The sequence below is a fragment of the Porites lutea genome, chromosome 1 (assembly GCF_958299795.1).
Source record: "Porites lutea chromosome 1, jaPorLute2.1, whole genome shotgun sequence".
NCBI lineage: Eukaryota > Metazoa > Cnidaria > Anthozoa > Scleractinia > Poritidae > Porites > Porites lutea.
The window spans coordinates 33,180,816-33,195,815 of record NC_133201.1 but is presented as its reverse complement, the minus strand read 5'-3'; the positions used below and the strand labels follow the sequence as shown (position 1 = coordinate 33,195,815).

The 15,000-nt window shown below is 40.6% G+C and overlaps 2 pseudogenes; one reads left to right on the top strand and one right to left on the bottom strand.

Moving 5' to 3' along the window:
• Positions 1-3,883, bottom strand: part of LOC140928245 (quinone oxidoreductase PIG3 pseudogene) — a 5,696-nt pseudogene extending 1,813 nt beyond the window's left edge.
• The window catches only part of LOC140928235 (pseudouridylate synthase 7 homolog), a 93,832-nt pseudogene continuing 82,559 nt past the window's right edge, over positions 3,728-15,000 (top strand).

The following is a 15,000-nucleotide window of genomic DNA, read 5'->3' as shown; positions in this document are numbered from 1 at the left end:
TCGTAACAGTGCCTAAAATTACTTTGTGAAGCTAAGGAAAGAAGGGCTATGTTCAGTTAATAGAGTGAATGACTATAATTGTAGTCGCGGGGTCATGCTTTCTGAGCGGGCAATAGAGCATCCCTCGTTTTTTCAACTTTTGACGAAGAACAAAAGGAGCGATAAACCAACAACACAAAGAGGGCCTCAAAATTTTTAAAGGTTTGAGAGTGATATGTCAGAAACGAAAAGTCGCGAGAGATTTTTCTGGCATTTGAATGGTGACGAAAAGTCTGTAAAACTTCGCGAACTATAACTATCGTTGTTACTGTTTCTCTCTTTCATGGTTGCTGGTTAAATGCGAAGAAAGACCTGCGCGCAATGCTTAGGATGAGACCGGAACAAATTCACTTGGTTTGGCCTGGCTAGGGGATTGTGAGGGAAACTTAACCCTTTAAACCCTGAGATCAAAATCTGAATTCTCATTTGTTACCCCTGATCATTTCCTACAGAAGTAGTGGGGAGAAGTTGATAAAATATCAAGCAAATTCACCTTGTGTGATCATGTCCGTAATTCTCATGACCAATCTGTTTTACCAAGCATTGATATTACAAGGAGAAATTTGATGCTGATCACTCTTAGGGTTTAAAAGGTTAAGGGAAGAGTACAACTCCGACACCACACCTGTAGTCGGGTCTATAGATAACCGAGAAAGGCATCGTTGATCAATTCCGTATCACCTGCCATTGACTTAACTTTCCCTTAGACCCTTATGTTAGAATTAAACCTCTCAAGTTAAAAGAAAGCTGAAGATAGAGTAAAACCCATATGACCATAGGCGCAACCAAGCCTTAGCCCTACCCTGAAAGGGATTTAGAGAACAGGCGAGGCAAACGACGTCCGGATTATAAGTTCCTTGCCGACTGCGCTATGAGGCCAGAAGGGAGTAAGTTTCCAACTGCACCGAGCAGCCGGCTTAACTTAAGCGTCACACCGAGGGAGAGATACGTTCTTCCCAGTTTGTACATAATTCCTTTTGCCGTCACCGCACGACTGCAACGTGAAACTGCCCAATTCAACGTTTTGTGGAGGACTTGAACACAAGAAACCGCCTTTCTTTTTCTTTTCCTGAACTTCGATACAGTCTTTTAGAGTTCAACTCAAGAAATTTTGCCGCCAGCATTCGACGAACTGAACGAGATGGAATAAGCGCGATAAAGTTTGAAGCAGCGTGATTTCACTTTTTAAGTGATGACGTTTTCGTGTAGCCATCGCCGTCGTTTTTAAGCTCGCTAATAGGGAGTTTTTGCATCGACGACGGCGACCGCAGCGAGAACATCACTTTAAAAATGGTGAATTCGCGTTTTTTCTCAATTTGTCGCCTTTATTCCAGTTCGCTGAAAATGTCAAATGTTGGGAATTTCCCTGAAGTTGATTTCTTTGGGACCTCCTTTAAGTTTGGAAGGTGAAACGCAAATTCTTCGTCGCTTGTTTACGTGTACTCCATGAAACGTAAAATTAGGCATTTTCACGTCGTAGTCGTGCAGTGACAGCCAGAAATATAGAAAAAAGAGTGATGCACGTTCAAAATTGTTGTTTTTGCTCAACAAACCTATCGCTTTTTGACGTTGTCGGTGCCGTCTCCGTCGTAAAGTCGCGTCGCGTTTAGACGATAGAAGCGATTACAGAGAGATATACGAGAACTGAAGTGTGAGGCCGTTTTAGAGTAAACTTCTCGCTTGAGGTGGCTCGGAAATGATAACTGAGAAACCCTTAAATATTACTTCTCCGTTCACGCACATCCAGGCCCGGTTTTTTCCGTTTTTAGCAAATACTTGCAGACCCAACCTACGATCAGGCGGTCCTTAGGCGAGGCAAAAAGGGGCGTTCTTTTTCCCCTTTACCCGTCCGCCGACTTTCGCGCTATCCCCGACAAAAGGACGCCCGATCGCAGGTTAACGCACACCAGGAATTATGAGCCTAGTGATTTTTTTGCCATACGCTCGTAGCCATCACCGGTGTGGTTATGTTTGCTTTACAGCTGCTACAGCTCGTTTTGTTATCAGCGAGCCAAGAAGCCAATTAAGGCATGGCCTTGTCTTGCTTCTCAGGTAAATTAGACAATGGCGAAAATAAAAATAAAAGGAATAAGGGTTTTGCTCATAATTATATTTATCACTGGAGTGTGAAAATGAAATCAACACAATGAACGAAGTAATAATGAACTGAAAAAGAACACGGCCTGGCCCTTGCGTGCACAATTAATTATTAGGGTGGGTGATCCTAGACAGACGTGAAATTTCTTAGTGAAATAATGCGGGTGGCCTTCTTACCTCAGAGCCACGCACGGTGAGGGAAAAGTAAAATTTTGCGAATTAAAAAAGAAGAAAAATAAAAGACTGTTTGCAGTCACGATGTGAAATAACAGTGCAGCATTTTTTTCTCAGTGGAAGAATTTTAAACAAAGACAATGGCGGACTCATACCGGCGGTAAGTTTTGGAACGCAACATGTCTGCAACTGATTCTGCTAGAAATTCAGCGAAAAAAGCGACTAAACATGTAGTTAAGACATCTCCTTTATATAACTTCTTCATCATCTTTATATTTAATCCTTATTCTGGAATAAGATCTGTGCTCCGATCTCGAAATTTTACTAATGCCCAGTTTTTCAAACTACAACAGTTACTCGGTAGCGCAAAAGACCCGATTCAGTGTTGAAATCTGCAACTTATTTTCTTTCTCTTTTACTTCCCTTTATTTGTGAAAATGATTACTGGTTGAACCCTTCAACTATAATAATCTGCTTCATCACATTTCAGCCAGAGTTAGACAAAAGTCACCCGTTTTCTCTATTGTTACGGTGCTTTCACCGCATCACCGCACATTTATGCATCAATGCTTCTCCACACTGGATCATACTGATACAAACTACACTGTAGTCATTTCAGTGCAATTAGATACTAAAAAAAGGAACTCGATATGCGTAGCCATATCGAGAGTCGATTGAGGTGGATCCCAGGAGATCTAGGCTCTCACCAGACTTGATTTGTCAGGGGGTGGACATATGATTGTCAAGGTGAATGTAGACCTGTGATCGACTGTTTATTGTCGGCAGTTGGAGTGTAGTTCCACACGGAATACACTTACCCAGACGCTCACATGCCAGCTATTTATGATATGACTCCTAGATTCCAACCCAATTATCTAATGACAATTATGCAAACATTACATTCCCGGGATTACAATGGGTAACACTAGTACGTCCAATCTACCTCTCATTTGGACAGTCTGACTAGGATGGTATTATTTTTGACAACGTCTTCCATTGCGAGAAATCAAGTGAACTAGTGAAATAGTATTATCTTAATAGGTCAAAAATTGTCGTTAGCCGCTTAAATTTGTTCCAGTTTTGTGACGCCCAAGTTTATTTCCCGCGGGTATTTTGAAGAGTAGCCTAAATATAGCAACAAGCTTTCTGATCATTCCGGTGATTGGTTTTGTTTAATCTCCCAGCTGCTTTACATAAGAACTTACTTCCATTTTCCAACACATTCATCGCCCACCTCCTCTATCAAACCAGAGACTTCCAATCCTAAGATTTCAGATTCCCCTGGCAAAGGGGGGTAGAGACCTTGACGCTGCAATGTGTCAGCTCGGTTAATTGCTGAGTAGCGAACGCGGATTAATACTTGAGTTTTCTCTGCTGAAGGCTTCGCCACTGTACCCGTATATAAGTTTTCCACACCTCCAGGCTTATAAAGAACTGCTTTCATTGTGGAATTCTCAGAGGCGGACATGATCTTAAAAATAAACGAGACGAAACTAGAGAGGGCACCTTGGGAGTGAAGCCAGCGTGTAGCCGAAAGGAGACTGGGACTTAGAATTTGACAACTTATCGACTATTTATCGATTATCGACTGTGAGATCGATTGCGGGCGCACTTTCAAGATGGCGGATGAACAAGGGGTGAATTTTGAACCTGAATCAAAACGTCCAAGAATATCCCTGGAGTCAACTAGTACAGTGAATCAAAGTGCGAATGAGGAATTGAAGACTAAGCAGACTCAATGTGAAAGCAGAGAAAAATTAAATCCCGAAAAAAGTGCATGGTTGACTTGGCCTGTTCAACACGTCAGTGAACACGTGCAAAATGATAAACTTAACAAAACAGAGGAAATCTTCAATGGGGACGAGAAGAAACCAAGTCAGGTTTCTGCTAAAACAAAACCTGGGAGTTTGAAATATGTGAGTGTATCTGAAAAGGACGTTGGAATTCTAGAATTTGTCAGCAGTTTCCGGGCTTCCATGGTGTTCTCAAGCAAAGATACGCTGATTTTATTGTGAGCGAGCGAGATCTTAAAGGGAATCTTGTGCGTTTGACAGATGGGTCGGTTCCTCAAAATGAGAAGAGCAAAGAATTTGATCTTGATATTTTGAGCGAAGAGGATAAAGACAAAATCAAGACGGTTGCCGATGATGAGGAAAAGAAAATGTCAGTGACATTATCACCTGATGATGACAAAGATCACAGGAGATTGGTTCATCGTGCAATCAGGGAAAACTTCTCAGCTTTAGGTATCTATATACAATAATATATACATTTTCTTTTCTTTCCTTCTCACTGATTTTTTTTCTTTTTTTTTTTCCCTCAGAGAGAAGGGTGGGATGGGGGTGAGGGTGAGGTTGGTAAGAGTGAGGTAACCTTTGTCATGGTTCAATTTTATCCTTGGTGAAAATTTTATTTTGCTTTATTTTGGAGTATGGTGGTGTATGTTAATCAGGTTGAAATAAAGAAAAAAAATTAAACCAACGACAAAATTGAACTACAACAGCCTTTTTGATCAATCTTGTCCCCCTCCCAGGGTCATCTCTTTCCCTCTCAGAGTGAGCAAGGAGCGGCAGAGCTAGGAGAGGCCATGAAGACAAGGTTGCTTTCGCTAACATGTCCCCAGCTTTCCTTTCTACACTTAACTGCGCTTTCCAAAAACATGTGAATTCTGAAGTTCAAAAGCCAGCTGATTTTTGTGTTCTTCGCTGCTGTCAATCATCTAAGTGAACCCCTTAGGAATTAGAAGTTTGCTTCAATAGGTTCAAAATTGATTTGTGATGGGTGGATTTCGATCCGTTTTGTGTGTTTCTGTATTTCAAGGTTCATTGCTTGTGATCGTAATTATGACTGAGAGCAGCAAAAAACGAAATTGTGAAGGCGGCTTTTGAAATGCAGAGTTCATGCGTTTTTTTGAAAAGTGCAGCAAGTTGACCTTTCTCAATTGTACACTGTTTTTCATGCTCTGCTAATTATGTTTTCTATATGCCCATTCATTTTCCTTCTCCTCGTAATAATATTCATCGAAGTACCTTTTCTATATTCAGATGTGTAACTTCCATAATCGTGTACAAAAAATGGGTAGGAAAATGGTGGGGAAAATTAGTCCCGTTGAATCCTGAGTTTTTTTAACCTCTCTGGGAAAAAGAAATTAGCCCTATTTCTGGAGGGTTTGAAAAATCTGGGACAGTGTATGACAAGGAAAGGGAAGAAGGTTTTGATTGAAATTATGGGGCATTAAAAAACTGAGGGTTTAGAATTAAGCCAGGGTTCCTTTGTTAGTATTTTAGTGAAATACCCTAACAAAAATCAGTTTGTTATTGGTTAGTATATTTAAACTGCATGCTGCTGGTGATGAGAAAAATGATAATCAATTTTTGCTCAGGTATTACATGTAGTCCTAGAGAGCTATTATGATGTTCTTTCATGAAAGTCCACTGCTTTTACGTTATGCTGTAGTCATTTGAACGCTATATTTTAGTCAATTTTTTAGAAGTTTCTTTAAAGGTTTACGCAGAATTTGTTAATGTGCAAAAGTATGTAATTTAGTTTTCATCATTTGTTCATTGCTTGTACATTATAGGAATTGATTGTGACTGATAAATCAAAAGTTGAATTATCAAAGCTACATTTTCTTGAATGAAAAACACGGTCTTTTGTCCTCAGTTTAGCCCCCGGAAAGCTGAAGATCGCATTGTAGGGCTTTGAAATTTCAAAATTTTCTGGGGTAGCACATGACTCCCCAGACACCCCCCCTCCCCCCTAGAAAAAGGGGACTAATGGCCCGTTGTTGATACAGTCGGTTACTCTATTCAAAGTTGCTGGCTACGTCAATTTAATTGAAAGCACCAGCTGGTATACAATGATTATAACGTACTTTGATTTGGTCTTAACATTAAAGAATTCCTGTAGTTCACTTTATTTTATTAAGTCATTCATCTTTATATTTAACATACATGTATACATTTTTCCAGCCTATAGTCACAGCAAGCAACGATAATATTTCCTTGAGTTACAGTTTTAGAATCAACACTTATCATAATAATTCTTTTGTCTATTCTAGACAGTGACACAGTTGATGTTGGTAGCCAAAATGCGGTGAGACTTTTCCATAAACAAGACACTACTACTGGCAATCGAAGAGGCACAAGGTGGCCATCAGAGCTTGAGAATTATTGTTGGTTTGTCCTTTATAAGGGAAACAAAGACACTATGGATGCCATCAACCTGTTGAGCAAACTCCTGAAGATCAAACCAGGCATGTTTGGTTATGCTGGAACAAAAGATAGTAGGGCTATCACCACTCAGTGGGTCTCTGTCTACAGGGTCAGGGCTGAACAGTTACAGAATCTTAACAGCACCCTAAGGAATTTGTGTGTTGGGAACTTTAGATATTGTAAAGAGCCTCTAAAACTTGGTTCTCTGTCAGGAAATCAGTTTATTGTCACACTTCGCAATGTTACTGGAGATCATAGTACAATTGAGGAGAGTTTGGAGTCATTAAAGGTCAATGGTTTTATCAACTACTTTGGTCTGCAACGGTTTGGAACCACGTCAGTTCCAACACATAAAATAGGTAACTACCATGTTTTGTTGTTTTTTTTTTCTTCTGCTTTTTTTAAATTTCCTTTCACACAGCCACAAGGAACAACCTCATTGATACCTATATGTGAGATGTCTGTAATGTATGCAAATTCTATTTGAGACAACAAGCACCTTGTACCCTAACCCACATTATCATGTCATTAACCACCCCCCCCCCCCTCCCCTTCCCCCACCCTGGGTGAGAAAGAAGGCTAAAAAGCCTTAGTTATTTGGGGAAGAAGCATGAGTATATTTTCTTATTCTTCAGTTGGTTTGTCACCTTGTTTGTAACCTTGTAGCCACGTGGCAACTGGATAGTCTTGTTGGTGGTCAATGAAACTATTTTTTTACAAATAATTTGCATGAAAAGTTAATGGATTTAAGTTTGTTCATGACCACCAACATGGCTGCCATGACTTCATTTGGAAACCAGCGATACTTTGCCCTGTGCACTTGCACACTGTCACATGACCTTGAAACAATAAAATGACCTTGAGAGAACAAGTTGTAATACTTATAAAATAATCCCCTCAAAATGGGTTCTGTTTGTGCCCTCATGCCACATTGCATTGAATCTGTTCCCAAGTGACTGTGGCACAATAGTGCTCCTGAGAACAATGTTATTCAGTCAGTAACACATGCCACAGGCGGTTTGGTAGAAATAGTGACAGAGTTGTTCCATTAGGAATCGAACCTGTGACCTTCTGGTTACTAGTCGGGATGCCATCACATTCCCATCATTTGGTTACTAGTCGGGATGCCATCACATTCCCATCATTTGGTTACTAGTCTGGATGCCATCACATTCCCATCATTGAACATAAGCAGGGTGTTTGTTACATGAACCTAGTTTAGTGGCCTTACAAGTAGCTCTTACGAGTCTCCTGTAGCTTTTTGGTACAGCATCTGGACTAGTAAACCAGAAGGTCACAGGGGGTACTTGGATTTTTTTCTTTCAAGTAGCCTGTGTCACTGACTCAGAGCTCAGTCATAGCAATATTCCACTGATATTGTTACCTCTACGTCTTGCGTCCCTGACGCATGAAAATCCCAAAAGGCAGAAAACAATTTATGGCATGTATCCCGTAGGATGTAAAGATTGATCAATTGATCTGAAAATGTATATTTGTACAAATATCCGGCCTGTAATTATGGTTGTTGTTTAATGATGCATATTTCTCTTAGCCTTTGTTGTGCTTTAAAATAGAAGGACTATATTCTAATTTCAGTATACTGTAAATAAAGAGTTTTGGAGTCTGTCTTCAGATTACAGTGAAACCTGTATTAAGTGGACACTGTATTAAGCAGACACCCTCTATTAAGCGGACAGTAGCCGAAGTCCCCAAATTTATTTCCCTTATTTACCTCAAATGAAACCTTTACTAAGCGGACACCTCTATTAAGCGGACGCGGACACCTAAAAGTACCTGAAATGGTCATTTCTATTGTTGCCAACCTGTATTAAACGGACACTTGTAATTAAATTCCACCACCCAACATGCCAGACACCGGAAATGCGAAAGATTGCCTCGAATTGCCACCCACAAATTTTTCGATTTTTACATTAAAAAACGTGACTTGACGAACTTATTTGATTAGTTTCACAGTACATGATTGTTTTCTATTTCGTTTTGTTTGTATAGAGCTTGTTTCACTCATCTAATTTCTTCAAATTTGAGTTGTAATTCATGTTTATGGTACTATGATCAATTGGTTCACTTTGATTAAGAAATTAATGCAAACGTCTACCGTCAAAGTCTCTGGGAGTATTATAAACGCTTCCACTGTTCATTTGAATGGCATTTGACACCTCATTTTACATTATATATCGAAACCTATATTAGGCGGACACCCTGTATTAAGCGGACACTACAGCATTCCCCGAGGGTGTCCGCTTAATACAGGTTTCACTGTAACCGTTTGGTTACATATTTTAATTTCAGATTCATTTTTTTTAACAGGGACTTATGATTTTTTAGAAGATGAGTCCCAGGACTCACCATAACTATTTGTAACAAATCACTGATATTCTAGTCCTAGCTGTATGTAGGATGTTTGTCACATGAACCTAGTTTAGTGACCTTAGCTCAGTCTTCTGTGGCTCAGTGGTAGAGCATCGGGACTAGTAACCAGAAGGTCCTACTTGCAGGTTTGACTCCTGTTGGGCGTACTCGGATGTTTTCTTCCAAACTGCCTGTGTCATCGACTGAATAACATCTTCCTCATCTATTCACCAGGCTTAAAATAGTATTATTATTCACCATCACATTTCTATCAATAGTTCTCCTGTTTTGAGGGAGGAGCTTACTTCACTTTCTAACCCAGTGCCGGATCCAGACCTTTAGATAAGGGGGGAGCAGTTTGGTCCAAAAGTAAGGGTGGGGGGGGCCCTCCCCTGGGTCCACCACTGTAACCATACATGTTTTTAATGCAACACTTCCAGGTCTTGCATTGCTTCTAAGCAAATGGTCAGAAGCGATTGATCTCCTTCTAAATCCACGCGATGGGGAACCAGATGACTTAAGAACAGCTCGTCAGCATTGGAAGGACACTAAGAATGCCAAAGAAACTCTGACAAAGATCCCCAGAGGGAAGTGTATAGAGAGTGATCTCTTACAGGGTTTGGTTAGACATGGCCCATCAGGACTGGTCAATGCTTTGCAGAGTATCTCCAGGAACACAAGACTCATGTATGTTCATGCCTATCAGAGCTATGTGTGGAACTCCATGGCCTCTAAACGTATTAAGGTATTTGTGACGTTGTCTATTATTATTTTCAGTGATTCTTCTAGTAATTTTAAGTTTTACTACTAAAAGATCGTGCATGCTTTCACTGATAATCCAAGATGCGGTTACTGTAAGAGCTTAGCCATTCAGACATTAAGCTGATTATTTAAAAAACACAAATAGGCCGACCTACATAAAAAAAAGCCAAAGGTGACATAGCGGGTATGTTAGGCTTTCTTATAGTACATACATGTATACATAAATAATTGTTCTTGCATGATATCATGCGCATATCCGGATAAAAGTCAGAATTTGTTTTAATGCCAGTTTAGAGATTTTAACCACATGACTGAAATATTTTTAAAAAGCGTGAACTCGAAAATATTGATCCAATGAAAAGTTTTGAAGAGACTACTAGGTACACGTGTATAGAAACTAGTATTTCCCGTGCTCTGTTAATACCAAAGTACAAAATATTTTTGCTTTTACTTCGTGTTCGCGGACACAGATGACGTAAAACAAAAGACCTCTTTATTTTCTGTATTTTTCAACTGCGTGCGGTGGACATGAATTTGTGCAAAGAGCAAGCACCATTTGAAAATATGCTATCCAAAAAATTCAAACTAGGCAACGAGTAGTTCCTTTTCCCTGAAAGGATTAGTATCGAGCTAGCGACATACGCCAGCGCGCGTGAAAGACGCCTCCTGCGAGGAAAGGCGAGAGGCGTGTGACGTTTGTGGAAAGCTCTTGCCGTTGGGTATTAAGCTCACTCTACTCTCCTGGAGTGAAATCAGTAAGATACGCGTCGTCGAAATTCAACTAAAAACACGGATTTTGGGCCAGCTATGTAAAACGTTGTAGGAACAAATATGGAATAGCCACCTTGGCCAACGATCTTGTAATCTCTACTGAGCAAGAAATTGTTAATGCCAATACAGTCAAACCTCTTTAATACGGACACCAAAGGCACAGAACCAATTGTCCGCTTTACAGAGGTGTCCGTATTATAGAGGTAGGGAAGGTATGATTTTTGGCATTCCTGGGACCAAACGAACTGTTCTTAATAGAGAGGTGTGTCTGTTGCAGGTGTCGAATTAATCTTACAGCAACTGGAAACGTCGCCACACCTGTTGAAACTGAGATTGCTTGTCGGATGAACGGCTATAGCTTTGGTATATTCACAAGGGCGTTTTGTCCAGTGAACTGAGTTCGTACTTTTTCTTAACGAAGGGATGGGGTGCGTCAAGAGAAAAGTTCGGGGAAAGGTTGCTCTCTTTAGGGGGGTGGGTTATATTTGTTGATATCAGGAGTTCTGGCCTGGATAGAGTCGTTGTAAAGCTATTTTTTCTTCGGGGTATCGTTTTACCGGAAGCTGAGCAAGGAAAAGTCAGTGGTGCATTTATGGAATAATAATAGAGATTCTTATGGTCTAACAGTGCGAAGATTAGACTTCCGGTAAGGTGGCAACGATCAAGGCCCGCATTATAATTCATAATAATTGAAGATCATGATGTGGAAAAAGCGACTGAGATCGTGGATGCCATGCAATCCTCTCCGGTGGGGGCGGCGTACCTGGCCTTAACGGTTGCCCCTGCGACAGAAGGCAAGCATACCCAGATTGTCCACGGGTTGCTAAATGAGACCGTCCCTTTCTTAGTACCCGTTCCCTGTCTTATAATTAGACCCGGGCAAATTTCTCGAGATTACACCATCATTTTGGGCTTAAAGCTTCCAAAGTCCAACAATAATAGCCCATGTTCGCGACGGTTTTTTAAGTTAGTCAAGTTCTTAAACCAGGCCTTAAATGGCCAGTTTTAAGTGTCGATAACAGTTAAAAAGGCGTACAAGCCTCATGCAAAAGACAATGTGAAGGAAGTGCACATCGGTGATGGGGAAAAAAGAGCAGCCCACAGTTATTTAGGGGTGGATCTTTCGAAACATTTTATATACTCTTGGACAGATATGCATTGTTTAAAGTTCTGGACAAACCAGGTGTAAATTTACAGTAACAAACTGTTAAATATACATCAGCAAGATTTTTTGCGAATCCTATTTTTCGCTGGAGACTATCGTTTACTGTCTGGTCACGCAATCAAAGGTAACGTACCTTCCCACGTTTGTTTACTCACCTTTCGCTCAGCAATACACTGCGTTCCACAAAGGACCCAAATTGCGCTAGAAATGTTTTGCTATTCGGCCCACTTTTTATCTCAGGTAAGGCACTGCAAAGCTGATTCACTTAGGAAGATTCGAGGGAGAATTATTTCTTGATGTTATTCTGATTTCGCAGTCACGGGAAAACAGACCCCGGGAAACAGACCTAGACTCAGGTCCACTCGCAGACGCCATGCTGCAATCTACAAGATCTCAAGAACAGAAATTAGCCATTGAACGGCCTCTCCTTTTGAAGACTGCGTGTATTTCATTAAAGCAGGTACATAGTAAAAGAATCTTGTTAGTTTCCCACTTTTAACGAGCTCAGATCGATGCATAAAACTAAGGTGACGTGCACGTGTCAATTGACCCTGGGGTCAATTAGCGGTTGTTTGGGGCAAAATAACCTAAAAATAATCAATCTATTTTACAAGCGTTCGCAAGAACACCAGACTAACTTTCAGACAATGTTGAAGTACTATATCTCATTGGGTAGTAAGCGTGATTTGGGGTGATTTGGAGAATTCCCCCATATAGAAAATTCGATTTTGGTTTTAGCGGTAAATTGTTGTATTTATAAGTCTACCTGGAGTTTTGAAAACCGGGTTGCCTGAAATCTTAAGTCAAGTCCAGCACATTGCAGGCAATCTTTCAAAACTTAATTTGCTTAAAGCCCTGATACTTTTAGTGTAAAAATAACAATCTCGCTCTTCAGGACTAACCACCCTCACCTGTTAACCATGGGCTCCAAATAACTTCCTGGAATTGACAGAAATCAGTGCAAATTCCAGAAAACTTGCACGAGGGGGGCAACAGCCTGGCCCGTAGGGACGGGCTGTTGCCCCCAACAACAGATTGAGGGGGGCTTCCGTCAAACTAAGTGTCATGTTGTTGATCAGTCATGGGGCTATCATGTGGTATGCATTTGGGGTAGCCTGGTTAAATTCCGGGGGGTGGGGTTGTTGTAAAGACTATGCTTTGTGCTAGAGTGCAAATTTGCTGAGTTTTTGTACCTGGGCTTACCCTTGTCTTTCAAAGTTGAATGTCTCCCTCAAATAAAGAGGGGGTTGTGTCTGGCTGGGTGTCATGTTGTTGCACAGACACAGGGCTATCATGTGGTATGCATTTGGGGTAGCCTGTTAAATTCCACGGGGGTGGAGTTGTTGTAAAGACTATGCTTTGTGCTAGAGTGCAGATTTGCTGAGTTTTTGTACCTGGGCTTACCCCTGTCTTTCAAAGCTCAATGTCTCTCTCAAATAAAGAGGGGGTTGTGTCTAGCTGGGTGTCCTGTTGTTGCACAGACACAGGGCTATCATGTGGTATGCATTTGGGGTAGCCTGGTTAAATTCCAGGGGGGTGGGGTTGTTGTAAAGACTAGGCTTTGTGCTAGAGTGCAGATTTGCTGAGTTTTTGTACCTGGGCTTACCCCTGTCTTTCAAAGCTCAATGTCTCCCTCAAATAAAGGGGGGGTTGTGTCTCTGGGTGTCATGTTGTTGCACAGATACGGGGCTATCGTCTGGTATGCATTTGGGGTAGCCTGGTTAAATTCCAGGGGAGTGGGGTTGTTGTAAAGTTTGATGTGTTTTTGCACTCTTATGCAGTTTGTTTGTGCTGTTTGCATGCAAGCAATGACCTACTCTGTTGATAATGTTCCTAGTCAGCAAGCAGTTGAACTACTGGTTTTAGAACTTGGTTTTGTTGAGCAGTGTTCGCTTAGATTGTTTTTGGGAGACCAGCTTCAATTAAAAATGGGGTGAACTGGGGAATTGGCTTTGCAATCGGTGACACGGACACTAAAACTTGCTTCTTAAAATGCCTTATTTTCCAGATTAATGAGGAAAACTTCACTTTTGTTACCTTAAGGACAGACGATTCTATCAAATGGAAGCTCATGTATTCAATAATTTCTTTTTGAGGTGAGATTTTACTTTTCAAGTAACAAGGGCCATCAAATTAACAATCAGTGCGAGAGACTGACATTTTTTAGTAGCCCGGTTTTCAAAAAACCAGGTATAAGTATTATGCAAATTACGTTTCAAAATTCTGCTGGTTCGTCGATATTTTATACTCTAAACCTAAAAAATGTGCCGTTCAGAAATTGTTAGATATCTGCTTTAGAGATTTAAGTGGAAGATTGCCAATATATTCGCTTGTTATGAAAGTCAGCTCAATTCTGTCACTGGGCTATTTTCCCGAGTTCGGCGGCTAATTTTAGGCCCGCTGACCGTTGAAATCGAAAATCTCAAATAATTCCCAAAGTCGGCCGCATTTTGAAATTTAAACGTCAGCAGTGTTATAAACTCATTAAAACCTTTTTAAAGACTGAAAATGAGGGTAAGTTAGTTTTTGAGCTGTGGCCACGATTTGCCGATTTTGCTCGATTTTTCTGTGCATTCGCTCTTAACTTTCTGGAGTAATCTGGCTCTTAATATCGTTTCAACTATACGCAATGACCTTTGTTTTACCTTCTATTTTGGAAGCCATTTTCAATCCGGAATTTAAAAAGTCCGGGAAAATCCGGTAGTGCCAGGCTCCCGCGCGGCATGAAATTAGGCAATGAGTTCAACCAACAATGCAAATGTAATAGAACGCGTGTTAAATGACAAAACCGTCTTTAATTATTTATTTGTAAGTAACAATATAAATGTCCGCTAACTAATGTGTCGAACGGCTGCTTTGGCTTTGAGTGTGACATTCTTGAACACAACTGATATAAATAATTTCGCAATAAACTAACCCAACAAAAACATGGAGCACTGTTTCAAGTTTCTCACCTTTGAGATATTTCCCAGTTCACTTTTTCTGATCCTTGAATCAAATAAAATAATCGGGATTTCGCAATAAACTAATCCTACAAACACATGGACCACTGTTTATTAAATCCTGAATACCTTAATATAGAACAAAACCCAGTTATTTCACGTTAGCACCTTTCTTGTTTTTGACTGGGTTTTGAAATATTTGAGCTATTCCTGATGTGGTTTGAATGGATTTCAGTGTGCACCGGGAGACGTTTCAAGAAAAAGAACGTTGTCTCGCGTGGCCATATCAAGCCCAACTGCGTAACGCCGATCGTAAGCGCAAAGTCACCAGCGCGTGTAAATCATAATAAACAACTCACAATAGCCAATCTCAACACCGAGTCTCTTAAAAACCGACAACACTTTCACGAGATAAGCGAAATGGTGCTAGAGAAGAAATATGACGTTCTTACGATCTCGGAGACAT